The sequence below is a fragment of the Myxine glutinosa genome, chromosome 8 (assembly GCF_964187855.1).
Source record: "Myxine glutinosa chromosome 8, kmMyxGlut1.1, whole genome shotgun sequence".
Classification (NCBI taxonomy): domain Eukaryota; kingdom Metazoa; phylum Chordata; class Myxini; order Myxiniformes; family Myxinidae; genus Myxine; species Myxine glutinosa.
Genome location: NC_136268.1, coordinates 83307858 through 83322328, shown reverse-complemented (window position 1 = coordinate 83322328; position 14471 = coordinate 83307858).

Sequence of the window (14471 nt, the reverse complement as noted above, 5' to 3'; positions counted from 1 at the left end):
ACCACGGTCAGCAAGAAAGTGTTGGATCATGCGAGCACGATGAGGCCGTGCATTGTCATCTTGGAAGACAAAGTTTCCTCGAAAGGCTGCATGAGCAAACGGAAGCAATGTTTCTTCCAGAATGACCCTGTACTTGAACTGGTTCAGGTTTCCATTCAGAACACCCAGGTCAGTTTTGCCCCCTGCATGAAAAGCAGCCCAAACGGTCACCCCACCACCTCCAGCTTGGACTCTTGGCACTTTATAATCTTCGTTGTGGGCTTCATGCACTTGTCTGCGCACTCGGACGCGGCCATCTTGACGATAGACCAGAAATCTAGACTTGTCACTGAAGGTCACGTGATTCCAGTGTCCTGGCTGCCATTGACGGTGCTCTCTGGCCCACTGCAATCGGCGCTGGCTGTGTTGTCTGGTCAATCGTGGCTTTCTCAGGGGACGCCTGGCAAGATAGCCTGCTTGAACCAGTCGTTGGTTGACTAGCCTTCTGGATACAGGCACATTTGTCAGATGCTGCCACTCAGCCCTTAGCCGATTAGCTGACTTGGTACGGCCATTGCAGACTAACCGGTGCAGCTGGCGATCATCTCTCCTTGTGGTTCTGCGTGGACGTCCTGGCCTCGGTATTGGAGTAGGGACACCCCTCTGAGCATTTCGTTTCAGGATCTTTGACACCTGACCTTGAGTGATGCCATACTGCCGGGCAATAGCACGCTGTTTCATGCCAGAATTTCGTAAAGCCACCACTCCATGACAAACAGCATTGTCAAGTTGACGGACCATCTCCAGAAGAAGCGGCAATAACTTTTGTAGACGTGCAGCAGTTGTTTTCCACTAATACAGAATGCAACAACCCTTATATACCCGATTGTGAAGCCAATCGTCAAATGTACCTGTCCTTACATTTTGTCATGCCACCTGTGATATAATCCTGTTATTGACTTCTTGCTGCGAAAGACAATCAGTGACATGGTTCTTTCAACAAAGACATCACTGAAGGGTAAAAGAAACTCACCAGATTGATATACTGAGTGCAGAAAGTAAACCCAAGTCAAGAAAAAAAGAAATTCCATATTAAATGCCAAGTCTGTATTTCACTGATCTGTATATGTGTATTTTGCTTTCTTTATTAGCCCGTTCTCTGCTCAGCAGGACACGGGGTTGTGCAATCTCTTCTGTGTTTCTGTGTGCATCTGCCCAGGCCATAACTTCTTTTCCATTTGAGCTTTGTCACCAAATTTTAAAAAAAGCTTCAGTATGTGAATATAAGGCAAATTAATAATTCGGTCAAAATGTGAAAATGTCAAAGGCCAGCGTCACATAAAATCGTCATTTTTCTTCAGATTGACCTGAAATTTAACGAATTTGCATAGTGTGACACTGAATTGGTTCACCAATCAAAAGCTAGATGCTGATTTTTTTTTTTAGATCAAAAAGTCAAAGGTCAAGACTGCATAAAATCATCAATTTTCCTTTTGTATATTTTTAACTGTTTGCATATTGTTTAGCATATGGAAGAAGAAGAAGTCATCTGAATACAAACGGACGTGGACGGGCTTTGCATTTTCAGATATTCTCTAGTTAACTCTTATATTTATTCCCCCTTTAAAAAAACCAACAGAAACAAGAAAAAAAACATTAACAAAAAAAAAAACAGAGGGATGAAATCTAAAAAAACAAAAGCCAAACAAGGTCGGAATGATACCACAATACGACACCACAACCCCTTTATTGATTACCATCACGAAATATTTTGACGTTGTTCCATCGCAATCCCACAACAAAAGTAAAACTTTCTCCAACCGCATTCTTCAGACTGCCAACATAGCGGTACGCCATCGCTCGACACACAAGCTTGAATCTGTTCTTCACACACATAAGGACAGAAGACATGTGAACCACCATCCAGGCATTTACCATATCCCTTGTGAATGCGGTAAAGTTTACTTTGGTGGAACTGGCAGTACTTTCAATACGAGACTGAAAGAACATCAAGCACATAATAGACGAGGTGAACGGGAAAAAATCAGCAATAGTCAATCATGCACAGACCAGTAATTATCGCATACTATGGACAGACAACAAACGTATCACATCCATCAACCACTGGCACACAAGGAGAATCAGAAAAGTTATGGAGATACATTTACTTCAAATGGCCCCCAATAAAATGGGCCACCAATTAGTGATATCTGGCTCTCCATCATCAACAGGCAGGCACCTACCAACATAGGTATCAACATATCGAGAACAATGGACCATGATGAGCAAAACCACACCAGACAATCAGCACCCCACAATAAGCAACCAATCAGCAACACACAACAACCAGCCAATGGGGGGGAAGGGGGAGGGAGGGGGCGAGGGAATGTGCAATTCTTATAAACTCTGCATCTCATTAGTTCCATTTGCTTGCTCCTGTCAATGGGCGGTGCATGCTGCCCGCAACGTTGAGGTCAACTTTTTTTTTTTCTTTTGTTATTTTTCAAAAGTATGAATAATATAAATAGCTCTTTTAAGAGCCAACACATGGAGCACACCATTAACATTTTACTATATATATATATATATATATATATATATATATATATATATATATATATATATATATATATATATATATATATATATATATATATATATCTTAGGCCTGGGCGATAATGGAAAAACCTATACCACGATAATGGACCTCATTGTCACGATTATCGCGATAATATCAATATTGTAATTAGCACCTTGAGGGCCATGTAGCACACAATAACAATACACCTGTGGTGAGTTGCAGGTGCCTGTAATATAAAAATCACTCATTCAACCAGTTTGAAAAGAGCAAAGGAGTGATTCTGCTGTTTTGTGTCACTGTGTACCGCAATGAGCATGGAGAAAAGAAAGAAAACCAGAGAATTGTCTGAGGAGGTCAGACACAAGATTGTCGCCAAGCATGGACAATCTCAAGGCTACAGGTCCATGTCCAGGGACCTTGATGTTCCTGCGTCCACTGTATACAAAGTTATCAGGAAGTTTAAGGCCCATGGCACTGTGCCAACCTCCCTTGACGTGGCGGTAAGAGAAAACTTAAAAAGAATATTGCAGCGAATGATTGTTCGAATGGTGGAGAAAGCACCTCGATCAACTGCCAAACAGATTCAAGCTGAACTTCAGACACAAGGTACGACAGTATCAACTCACACCATCCGTCACCATCTCAATGAAAGGGGTTGCTATGGTAGAAGACCCAGGAGGACCCCACTGCTGAGAAAGCCTAACTGGAGTTTGCCAAAACACATTTGAACAAGCCAAAATCCTTCTGGGAGAATGTCCTGTGGACAGATGAGACCAAATTAGAGCTTTTTGGTAAAGCACATCATCTCTATATTTACAGAAAACAAACTGAAGCCTTCAAAGAAAAGAACACCTTTCCTACAGTCAAACATTGAGGAGGTTCAGTGATGTTTTGGGGTTGCTGTGCTGCCTCTGGCACTGGGTACCTTGAATGTGTGCATGGCATCATGAAATCAGAAGATTACCAAGGCATTTTGGAGCTCAATGTTCAACTCAGTGTCAGAAAGCTGGGTCTCCGTCGAAGGTCATGGGTCTTGCAGCAGGACAATGACCCCAAACACACTTCAAAAAGCACCCAGGAATGGTTCAAGACAAAATGCTGAACTTTTCTGAAGTGGCAAGAAATGAGTCCAGATCTAAATCCCATTGAACACCTGTGGGGAGATCTGAAAACAGCAGTTGGGAGAAGGCCCCCTTCACATGTGGGAGAACTGGAGCAATTTGCACAAGAAGAGTGGGCCAAACTGCTAATGGAGAGGTGTAGGAAGCTCATTCATGGCTATAGGAAGTGCTTGACTGCAGTTATGTTGTCTAAAGGTTGTGCTACCAAACATTAAGTTTCGGGTGTCAAAAATTTTGCGCCATTTCTTTTTATTTTCTGATTTAAATGTATATATTAAGTTCTGAATAAAAAACAATGGTTCTTTAATACTATAAAATTAACAGTGAAATAAAGAATTGTGGAGACCAAATACTTTTGTCAATTTCAACTTATTTTTAGAGAAAATTGTGAGTTATTTGAAAAAAGTGCAAGCCAAGGGTGCCAATATTTTTGGCCATGACTGTGTGTGTGTGTATATCTATCTATATATATATATATATATATATATATATATATATATATATATATATATATATATATATACTGTATATGTATATATATATATATATATATATATATATATATATATATATATATATATATATATATATATATATATATATATATATATATATATATATATATATACATATATATATATATACATATATATATATATATATTATATATATATATATATATATTATATATATATACATATATATATATATATGTATATATATGTATATATATATATATATATATGTATACAGTGGTACCTCGGCTTACGAGTGCCCCAACGTACGAGTTTTTCGGGATACGAGCCGTCGCTCGGGCGGTTTGTTGCTTTGGGATACGAGCCGAGATCCGATGTACGAGCTCAAAAAATTTATTTTTTTGAATTTTCCGGTTGTGGCTTCCGGTTCCGGTCACGCGGTTATCTTGCCGTGAAAGCATCTCTGCTTGGATATAAAACACGCAATCGTCGAAATACATGAGCGAGGAATCTCCTTGCTCCAGCCGGTGACGTCATCGGCGGGGATCCCGCCTCCAGAGTGGCTGGTCACGTGACCGCCAAAGCGTGTCGCGCGTGCGGGTATAATGAGCTATGAGCTACACCTGTGGATCACGTAACCACGGAAGCACGCCTCGCTTGAGAGGCATGGCTTTCGGTTTGCGTTTTGCTTTATAAGGCGCGATAAATGGGCTTTTGAGTGTTAGCGGTTCATGGCGTTGACGGTTCATGGCGGTTCATGGCGGTTGACGGTTCATGACGGTTCATGACGGTTCATGGCGTTGACGGTCAAAAACCCATTACATCAATTTTACCAGGCACTGTACAGTAAGTACAGTGGACACCAAATGCACGGTGGAAGGCTAGAAGTAGAAGATCGTCCAAGACAAGTGAGAATAAGCCATACTTTGGAGGAGATGACGTCATTCGCTGGTCCGATAACCAAAGATGTGGTATAAAAAACCAGGTGAGCTAACAATGCAGCAATGAAGGAATTCGGCCAAGGCACCGGCACACAACGACCTACCTACATCGAAAGACTCAATGCCAATGGTGACAGAAGCCAAGACGGCCGGCTTAAACACCGCCGAAAGACCACGGTGTACCAACTTACGATGCAGAACATCTTGCACTTAATATGATGACAACAGGTGCCATCCTCTGACGTACCATTACAGGTACAGGTACAGTACACGTGAGCACAGAGCAAAAGTTCACTGAAACCGAGATTAAGAAAAAAGAAAAAACACCTCGTGGTCCGTGCTCGATATCCGAGTTTCAATCTTTTCAAACACATGATGCTCTCGGTCACGGTATCTCCTGCGAGCTGCTTCTCCTTCAACCACACAAACAACAACTTCTCCATATCTTCATGGATAGAGGTCCGGAGCTTTGAAATAATCGTAACGCCCTTGGCTGGCGTTATAGCCTTTATGGACTCCTGCTTCAAAATCGTACATATCGTAGAAGGAGTACGATCGTACTGCCTCGCCAAGTCGACAACACGCACACCTCACCTGGCATGCTCTTCTCCTCTGCTTAATAAAACCAGTTTATTTCTTTACATTCTCTTGTATTATGTACAGTATATACGAGGTCGTGCTTGTTTATACATTATTTGTTATTTATAAAGTACATTTTTGTTATTTAAAAGCACCTAACAAAAAAAATTGGTGTTTTTTTTTTGAGGCTGGAACGGATTAATAGCATTTCAATGCATTTGAATGGGAAAATTTGCTTTGACTTACGAGCGATTTGGCTTACGAGCTCCGTCACGGAACGGATTAAACTCGTAAGCCGAGGTACCACTGTATATATGTATATATATATATATATATATATATATATATATATATATTGTTGTGGATCTGCCGCCAGCCTTCTCCCCTTACCAAGGGGGGATTAGTCCCCTTGTCTTTGACTGATCTGGCGCGACCCGGGACCTATTACGTCCCTTCCGGACAGCGTTAAATAGGGTTTCAGGACCAAATTCGCTGTTACCTAAGTACTAACGCTGCCCTGGAAGCAAGGAAATAAGCCCCGCACGAACCACGTGTGTTGGTGATACGCCGAGCGGTTTGCGTACACGTGATTCGCGCTATCATTAATTACTAGACCCCAATTCAAGCGGTTCTTATTCGTACCATGCTTAGTCAATGGAGAAATCACAAAGACGATCGAATTGGAAAGCAAAGGAATAACAGGTTTAATTATTATTATTTACAATGTACAATGGTAGAAGAAACAGAGACACAGAGCAATCCTTAAAACAGTCTTATACTTAATCCCAAGGACACGGGCCCATCTCACACACACACTCACACGGGGATTGCAGATGGCAGGACGATGTTCACCAGCTCGCCCAGGGATGGCTCTCGTGCAGTTCTCTCCGGTACCCGGCACGTCCTTTGTTGATGGAAGTAGGCGAAGGCAGGAGCTCTCCGCGTGTCGTCTAAACGGAGCGAGTTATCACGGGGCGAATTGGTAGGGAGCGGACTTTGACGCGGCCGGCGGTTATTCACTTGCGGCTATGGCCGCGCGTACTCACGTGGGTGAAAAGCGCAACATGCGTTACCGGCGCGTCTGGCTGCGCCCGCGTACTTGGCACAGTTCACCGCCTCTTCTTCTCTCTCTCTGCGCAAGTCCTTAAACAACGCGCGTATCCTCCGCAAGTTCTCAGAACAACGCGCTTATCTTGCGAGTCCGAATCCTTTCGCCACCGCCGTCCAAGTCCTCGTCCTGCTGGTAAGTCCTTTCTCTCAAGCTCCCTCTCTGCAAGTCCTCTCGAGGGCTTTGCGCAGCGATTTATATAGGCACGCCCCGCGAACCTTTTTCGAACTCACCAGACGCGCCTCACCACACCCTCTCACGCCATGCCGCTAGAGCCCTGATTGGCTGGTGGCTCTTACCGTCATCGCCTCAGGCCGCTCCGATCTCAACGCCGCCCACCCCGACCCCGCGCTCCTCCTTCTCAGGCCTACTTCGTGTTACTCGACTACTAGCCAATGCTTAACAAACTGGATCGAGGCTAGGGTGGCTGGGAAATCGGTGGCAAGTAAAGCCTATTTTCCTGTCTTTACACAGCGCAGGCACTAAGAGGGGAAATGGCCTATTCTTACACATACTAAGACATAACTATACTACAAATGGGCCTTTATGTTGTTCGTGTGACTAACTATGGGGGGCAAAACCTTTAACCTTTAATGACTTCAATGTGCCAATCTCAAAACCGTAGCAATATATTGTCATGTTCCTCGCGATTAAAATCTTTACCAAAGAACAGATTAACTGAGCAAGCTTTAACTCCGGAAGGCGTTCAGTTCAAATATGGCAAAGTTCATACACGCGGGGAGGGAGGAGGGTCAGGAGGAAGGTGAGGAGGAGGGTGAGGGGATGGTGAAGGGGATGGTGAGGGGGATGCTGAAGTACCTTACCTCACGGTACCGATGGCAGCCCTCGATCCTGTAGGAAATGAAATCAAGCGAACGAAAACCCGAATTCAATGTACAAAAAGAAACGATTTATTATGCGGCACCCAAGAAAAATGGACGCGCTGGTAAATAACTATGATTCCTAAATCGGGATCCCGCACACCTCACTTCAACAACAGCACAGGGGAATGAATTAAGCAAAAATAACTGTTGTGTGTGTTGGCTTATCTTTGTGCGTCAGGAATCATCCGGTTTCAGCACGTCGTCCGAACACAGCTTCGGTTGGCGCGAACCGCTCAGTCATTGGCGCGAACCAGGCCCTAACGCGCCCTTGCTCGCTCGGCCCCGATGAAGGCCTCCCGCGCGAGGCAAACGAGTGCGCAGCCCGCTCCCCAACCGTGCCCTTCCTCATGAACATGGTACGGAAACTGTGGCTCTTCGTCTTGGGGCTCTGCCATTTTACGAACACCCCACATGCAGTCTCTCCTCAGTTCGCAACCACATTTCACGTCCCACACACCGTCGCTCGCCAACATCTGACACGAAGCGGGGAGAGTCGATGGCAGAGGAATACGCAAGGGCCAAGCGAGAGAGAGTATCCAACGACACAGGAAGGAGAGTGACGTCGATGCTGACAGAGGCAAAATGCGACCGCTCGCTATGGATCCAGCATCAGAAGGGCCAAAATCTCGGCTCACGGTTCGTGGTCTCCTTCTCCTCTGACATCACTGCCCTCCCTCCACCAATCCTTCGCAAGGTGGGCTTGGCCTCAGCCTGCCTGTACGATGTCTGTCTGCCATGGTATAACACTGCGCGGATGCTTGCTGGTGCTTTTCCAGTCAGTTTTATCATCTTGTGGCGGAGGGGGATTTTATTAGTGTGTGCACTAATGGATCTATCTAATGTCTATGGGGTGTATTGCCATAAGGGACATCGGGATGTTCACAGAGGGAACGACACACAATGGTTTAGCATATTCCCTAATTCTAGTTACCAAGCCCCGCCCCCTCGTGGCGGGGAAACAGCTACGCAGCTTACTCCGACATTCGGACTACAGGTCCCTGACTTACTGCACATCAAAATGGTTCGAGCCACCCACCACAGATGAAGCATGATACCTACAGTCCTACACATATCTACCTAGATCTAGATATGCCTACCCAACTGACCGACATAACAATATGTATATATATATATAATAATTTAAATAAAAAAGAAAAAAATTGCTACGGTTTTGAGATTTGCACATTGAGGTCAATAAATGCTAAAGGTTTGCCCCTCATAGTTAGTTCCACGAGCAACATATAGGCCCATTTGTAGTATAGTTATGTCTTAGTATGTGTAAGAATAGGCCATTTCCCCTCTTAGTACCTGCATTGTGTAAAGACCGGAGAATAGGCCATTCCATTCATTTTGCGTCCACCCTCCAATTCTACCTCTATGGGCGTAATCCATCCCGTGCCCCATTTGGCTGTCCCCTAGTCAAGCTAACACGAGGCAGGGCCTCGGAAGGTGAAGGAGGGGAGCGGGGTCGGGGTGATCGGCGTGGGGAGACAGTAAGAGCCACCAGCCAATCAGAACTTGAGCGGCATGGCATGAGAGGGCGTGGTGAAGCGGGTCTGGTGAGTTCCAGAAGGTTTGCGGCGCATGACTATATAACCTGCTGCGCAAAGCCCTCAGAAGGACTTGCAGAAGGACTTGGACTTGCAGAGAGGGAGCTTGATAAAAGGACTTGTAGGGAAGGACTTGAACGCCAGGACTTGAAGGACTCGCGTCCATATGGCGGTGGCGAAAGGACTTTGGACTTGCAGAGAGGGAGCTTGATAAAGAGAACTCGCAGAGCTGTTACGGAGGTGGAACGCAGAGAGGACCGGAGGACTCGCATCACTCGCCATTGTTGAGCTTTGAACCATACAAAGTACGCGGGCGCAGCCAGAAGCGCCGGTAATGCATATAGCGCTTTTCAGCCACGCGAGTAAGCGCGGCCATAGCCGCAAGTGAATAACCGCCAGCCGCGCCAAAGTCCGCTCCCTACCATTCGCCCCGTGATAACCCGCTCTGTTCAGGCGACACGCGGCGAGCTCCTGCTTTCACCTACTTCCATCTCCAAGGGACGTGCCGGGGGCCGGAGAGAGCTGCACGGGAGCCATCCGTGGATGCGCTGGTGAACTTCAACATGCCCATCAGCAATCCCCGTGTGAGTGTGTGTGTGAGACGGGCCCGTTTGTCCTGTGTATTAAGAATAAGACTGTATAAGCTGCTCTGTGTCTCTTCATCCTGTACTGTATATACATGTGATAGTAATGAAACCATTTGTTCTTCCTTTCTTTCCAATTCGATCGTCTTTGTGATTTCGCCATTGACTAAGCGTGGTACGAATGGAACCGCTTGAATCGGGGTCTATTAATTAATAATAGCGCGAATCATGTGTACGCAAACCGCCCGGCGTATCACCAACACAAGTGGTTTGTGCGGGGCTTATTTCCTCGCTTCCAGGGCAGCGCTAGTACTTAGGTAACAGTGAATTTGGTCCTGCAACCCGATTTAGCGCTGTCCGGAAGGGACGTAATAGGTCCTGGGTCGCGCCAGGTCAGTCAAAGACAAGGGGACTAATCCCCCCTTGGTAAGGGGAGAAGGCCGGCGACAGATCTGCAACAATTGGTGTCAGGAGTTGGGATAGGACCCGAAGTGCGCTTGACGCACTCCAAATTACGAGCGACCGAAATTTAATTATTAACATCCAAATTAAATTCGTGCCATGGCTAGCCAAGACGGTCGAATGCCGGTGGGGGTAGAAGAGGAGGTAGATAACGAAGTATCAATAACCCAGGACCCCCAGGAGGAAGTGGGAGAAGAGGAGGACATCGACGAGGGGCTGGCAGTAGGGGTAGAGAATGGCGGCGCCTCGCACATGGCGGCGGAAGCCGAGCCTGCGGTCGGTGCTGAGGTACATGCAATTGTTTATGGCACAAATACAGGCATCCATAAAAATGGAGGGGGACAGAACCACCTGGGAAATAAAAGGGTTGGAAAACAAAATGGGGGGCCAATTGAAGGAAATGGGGGACAAATCCACCCGGGACATAAAACAGATGGGTGATCAATTGGAAGAGGTGAAAAACGGGCTGGAAAGCAAAATGGACACCCAAAAGAACGAATTGAAAAAAATGAGGGTGGCATCGAAAAAGGAAACGAAAGAGGCAGGGAAGGACATAAGACGCAAGTTGAGCGAAGAGGTCGCAAAGGGACGCGGCGGGGTAATGCGATGTGAGGAACGTGGAGAGAGCGCCCGGAGCGGGGTAGAGCAGAGCGCAGCCAAGTTGACCGAGGGGGTAGAAATCGCGACTCGGGGTATGGAAAAGCTGACGGCCGCTGAATTGGAAAATAAAATTTTATTGGCGCCGGCGGTCGTCGAAGAAATAGAAAAAAAAAATGAAATGGTTATAGTTGAAATTGGGACCGAAGAGACGGCATAGTTAGAAAATGCATCACCGGAGGTCGAAATGGAATTTGCACAAAGTCTGCATTCGCATTGTGATGCCGTGCTTGCTAACCCCAATGAAGGTTTGCAGGTGCGGTTGACGGAGAAGAGAATCCCGAAGGTGAGCAGGAGTGTGTATGGCACGAAAGTGTTTGGCGCGAAAAGATTTTTGGCGCGCTTGGGATCGAGGCGGAACCCGGGCGCTCGTGGAAGGTCCGTGGTGCGATGTGTGAGGGTGACTGGCGCGCGTGTGCGAGAGAAGTGTGCACCGGAGCGCGAGTGTATGTGGGAAGAGTGCGTCGGAGAAGTGTTAGAGAGTGTGCACGAGAAGAGTGCATGGATGGTAAGTGTGCAATGATTGGGTGTGCAACAGGGGAGTGCACACCCTTGGGTAAGTGTGCGATGATTGGGTGTGCAACAGGGGAGTGCACACTCGTGGGTAAGTGTGCGACGATTGGGTGTGCAACAGGGGAGTGCACACCCGTCGGTAAGTGCACGATGATTGGGTGTGCAACAGGGGAGTGCACACCCGTGGGTAAGAGCGCGATGATTGGGTGTGCAACAGGGGAGTGCACACTCGTGGGTAACTGTGCGAGGATTGGGTGTGCAATGGGAGAGTGCACACCCGTGGGTGTTACAGACTGTGTGCGGGGAGAGTGTGTTACAGAGAGTGATTGAGAATGCACACCGGAGCGTGTTGTGGAGAGTGTGCAGGAGTGCACACCAGAGCACGTGATTGGGTGTGCAACAGGAGAGTGCACACCCATGGGTAAGTGTGTGGTGATTGGGTGTGTACCAGGAGAGTGCACACCCGTGGTTGTTTCTGAGGGTGTAACAAGAGAGTGTGCGCGAGGGTGTGTGATGGCCGAGTGTTTAACGGAGTGTGCGAGTGGTATGAGAGCGCCAGGATGTGCGCAAGGGTGTGTGGTAATGGAGTGTGTGAACGGTGTGATTGCGCCTGTGTGGTGTGCACCTGAGTGTGCAAGAGAAGAGAATGCACGGGAGAGTGCAGTAACGAAATGTATGAAGTGTATGGGCGGCGCTGGAGCGCCTCAGTGTGCGAGAGTAGAACGGGTCGCGTCTGTTGAGAATGCGGCTTGAGCTTCGACGCAGACTGGGGGAGCGTTTAGGGCGACGTATAGCCGACGCGAGCCCTCGGTGCGTGATGTGCTTTGTGTGCTGCGGGGACCGGCGGGGATCATTGCAGCGGCGGCGTGCACGATTCGTGCCGGGCCCCGCCCTTTATGGTCAGTGCCGCGCCTTGGCGGTAAAGGCGATCGGCATGGTTCAAGGGGGGGGTAGGAGAGGTCGGAGCTTCGCCCCCTGGTGGCCGTGGTGCTCCGACCGAGGGCGGCTGGGCCATCGTGCAGGAGACCGAAAGGCTCCGCACAGAGATGGTGCCTGGAACCTTGGCCCAACAAAACCTCCTCCCCTGAATCGAAAATGCCGGACGGACCCAACCAACAGTAGACCAACCACCCTCATGCATTGCTCAGCTTTTCAAAGCCGAGCTGAGAAAATGTATTTCCGCACCGAGAGGCTCAAGTGGAGTGGACGAATGGCGAAAGTGTTGGCGAATGGTGTCCGGTGTAGAGGGATGGTAGATCTACCATCCCTCACATTTTGGGGCACATGAGCAATAGATTATGGGGGTGGCAGTGAAAACTAGCCGAGGGCGGGCTAGGATAATTGTTAGGGATTTAGTAAATGACAGTAGAGACAAGATTTAAGTAGTGACTTTTGTACAGGTAGAGGGGACGTAGAGAGATTATAAGGATGATAATGACGAGGGAGTGCTTAGTGTAAGGGAAGACGGGAAAGCACGAGTTTTAGTGGAAAAGCAGCTAGTTAGATGATGCTGTGTGTGTGTGTGTTGAGCTTGAGCAAATGAGGAATTGGTTGGGGATAACCGGAGGTGGTGTATGGGTGGTGTATTGAGGACATATGGAGTTGTGTTGGAGTGAATTGACTTGCATGGGGTGCAAGTGGAGAAAAGGTGTAAGAGCACAAGAGGTGTGCAAGAGAGCTTGGTGTGTGGAATAAATGGTGAGAATATTTGGTGTGTGGAATAAATGGTATGGAATGAGTGGTGTGGAATGCATGGTGCGAAGGAGTGAATGGGGGGAGATGGACCCCTTCACGAATACCCGGGGAGGGTAGTGTAAAGTCAGGTAGAGGGTTTAGGTAAATTGTTGGATTTTGACACCTGTGGTGCAGGAAGTATCAGGAAGTGCTTGGATGGGTGCATTAGTCTGTGGAATGGCTGGGCATGTGGGCTTTGTTGGTGCGTATGGTTATTGGGGCACTCCGCCACTGGTAGTTTGTCGGCCAGGTGAGGCTGCAGGTAGGCTCTGGGAGCCAGTCAGAGTAGTGTTCAGAGGGGCCCGAGGATCCTAGGAAAGGACCCGGGTAGCCCAATGCCAGAGAGGGCATCAGAGGGGTGAGAGAGCCAGCAGGGGCCTTCCCGGATTTAGGGTAGTCGCAAGGAGCAAGGTAAGCTCGGGTGGTGACTTCAGTGGCGGAGGTGCGCAGGTAGGTAGACCTGCTAGTGGACCCACACGAACCATCCCCGAAATTGTGCAAAGGCACAGTAAGAAAAATTGGGGAGTGAGACCCAAATTGGATGGCATCACAGGATGGTCAATGGGAATTGTGTTACGGATTCGTCACTTCTGCTGGGGTGGTTTTCACCCACTGTACATGTTTCTGATATTATGTATTATTATTAGTTTCACAAGGTTTATTATTCACGAACGGTTATCAAAAGTTAAAAAGGATAACTGTAAGTGAAACAGGAAACCGAAGGAGAAGACAATGAGGGGAAGAGGAAGAAGCAGCGCGAACCAAGTTGGAGAGGACGCGTGACGTCAGCGCTCCGTAACGGGCCAGGTTTACCAACAGCCGCGAGGGGATTTTGAGTTCCTGGAAGGGACATCCGGCGATAAGAATATTCGCTGGAGTGGAGAAATCTGCGTAGACAGATTTGGGGCGCTGAGATTCTGACGAATCCTTGCCTCGTCGCATCGGCTCAAGCCAGAGCCGTCGGCCATTTTGAACCCCGTGCTTCGAACACCTGTGAACGTTTGCTTCGTGTCATCTTCACCCCCAACATCCTAACATCTGTCAGGGATGAGTGGGTGTGACCGCTTCGTCTCCAATTACGTTGCGGTTTGCTGAGGGGGCGGTGAAGGTGCGCCTCTGGAGGGCGCCGTTGTACAGTTTGGCGGGAAGAGCACCCTTGCCCACTGTACACGATTCGGATATCGACCGGAGAGCGAGATTCGGGCTTCGACCGGATTTCGTTCCATCGACCGCTGAAACGAATCCCATTCGCCTTGGGAAAAGTCATAGAGACATTGAGGAGTGTCCGTTCATTTGCTGGCA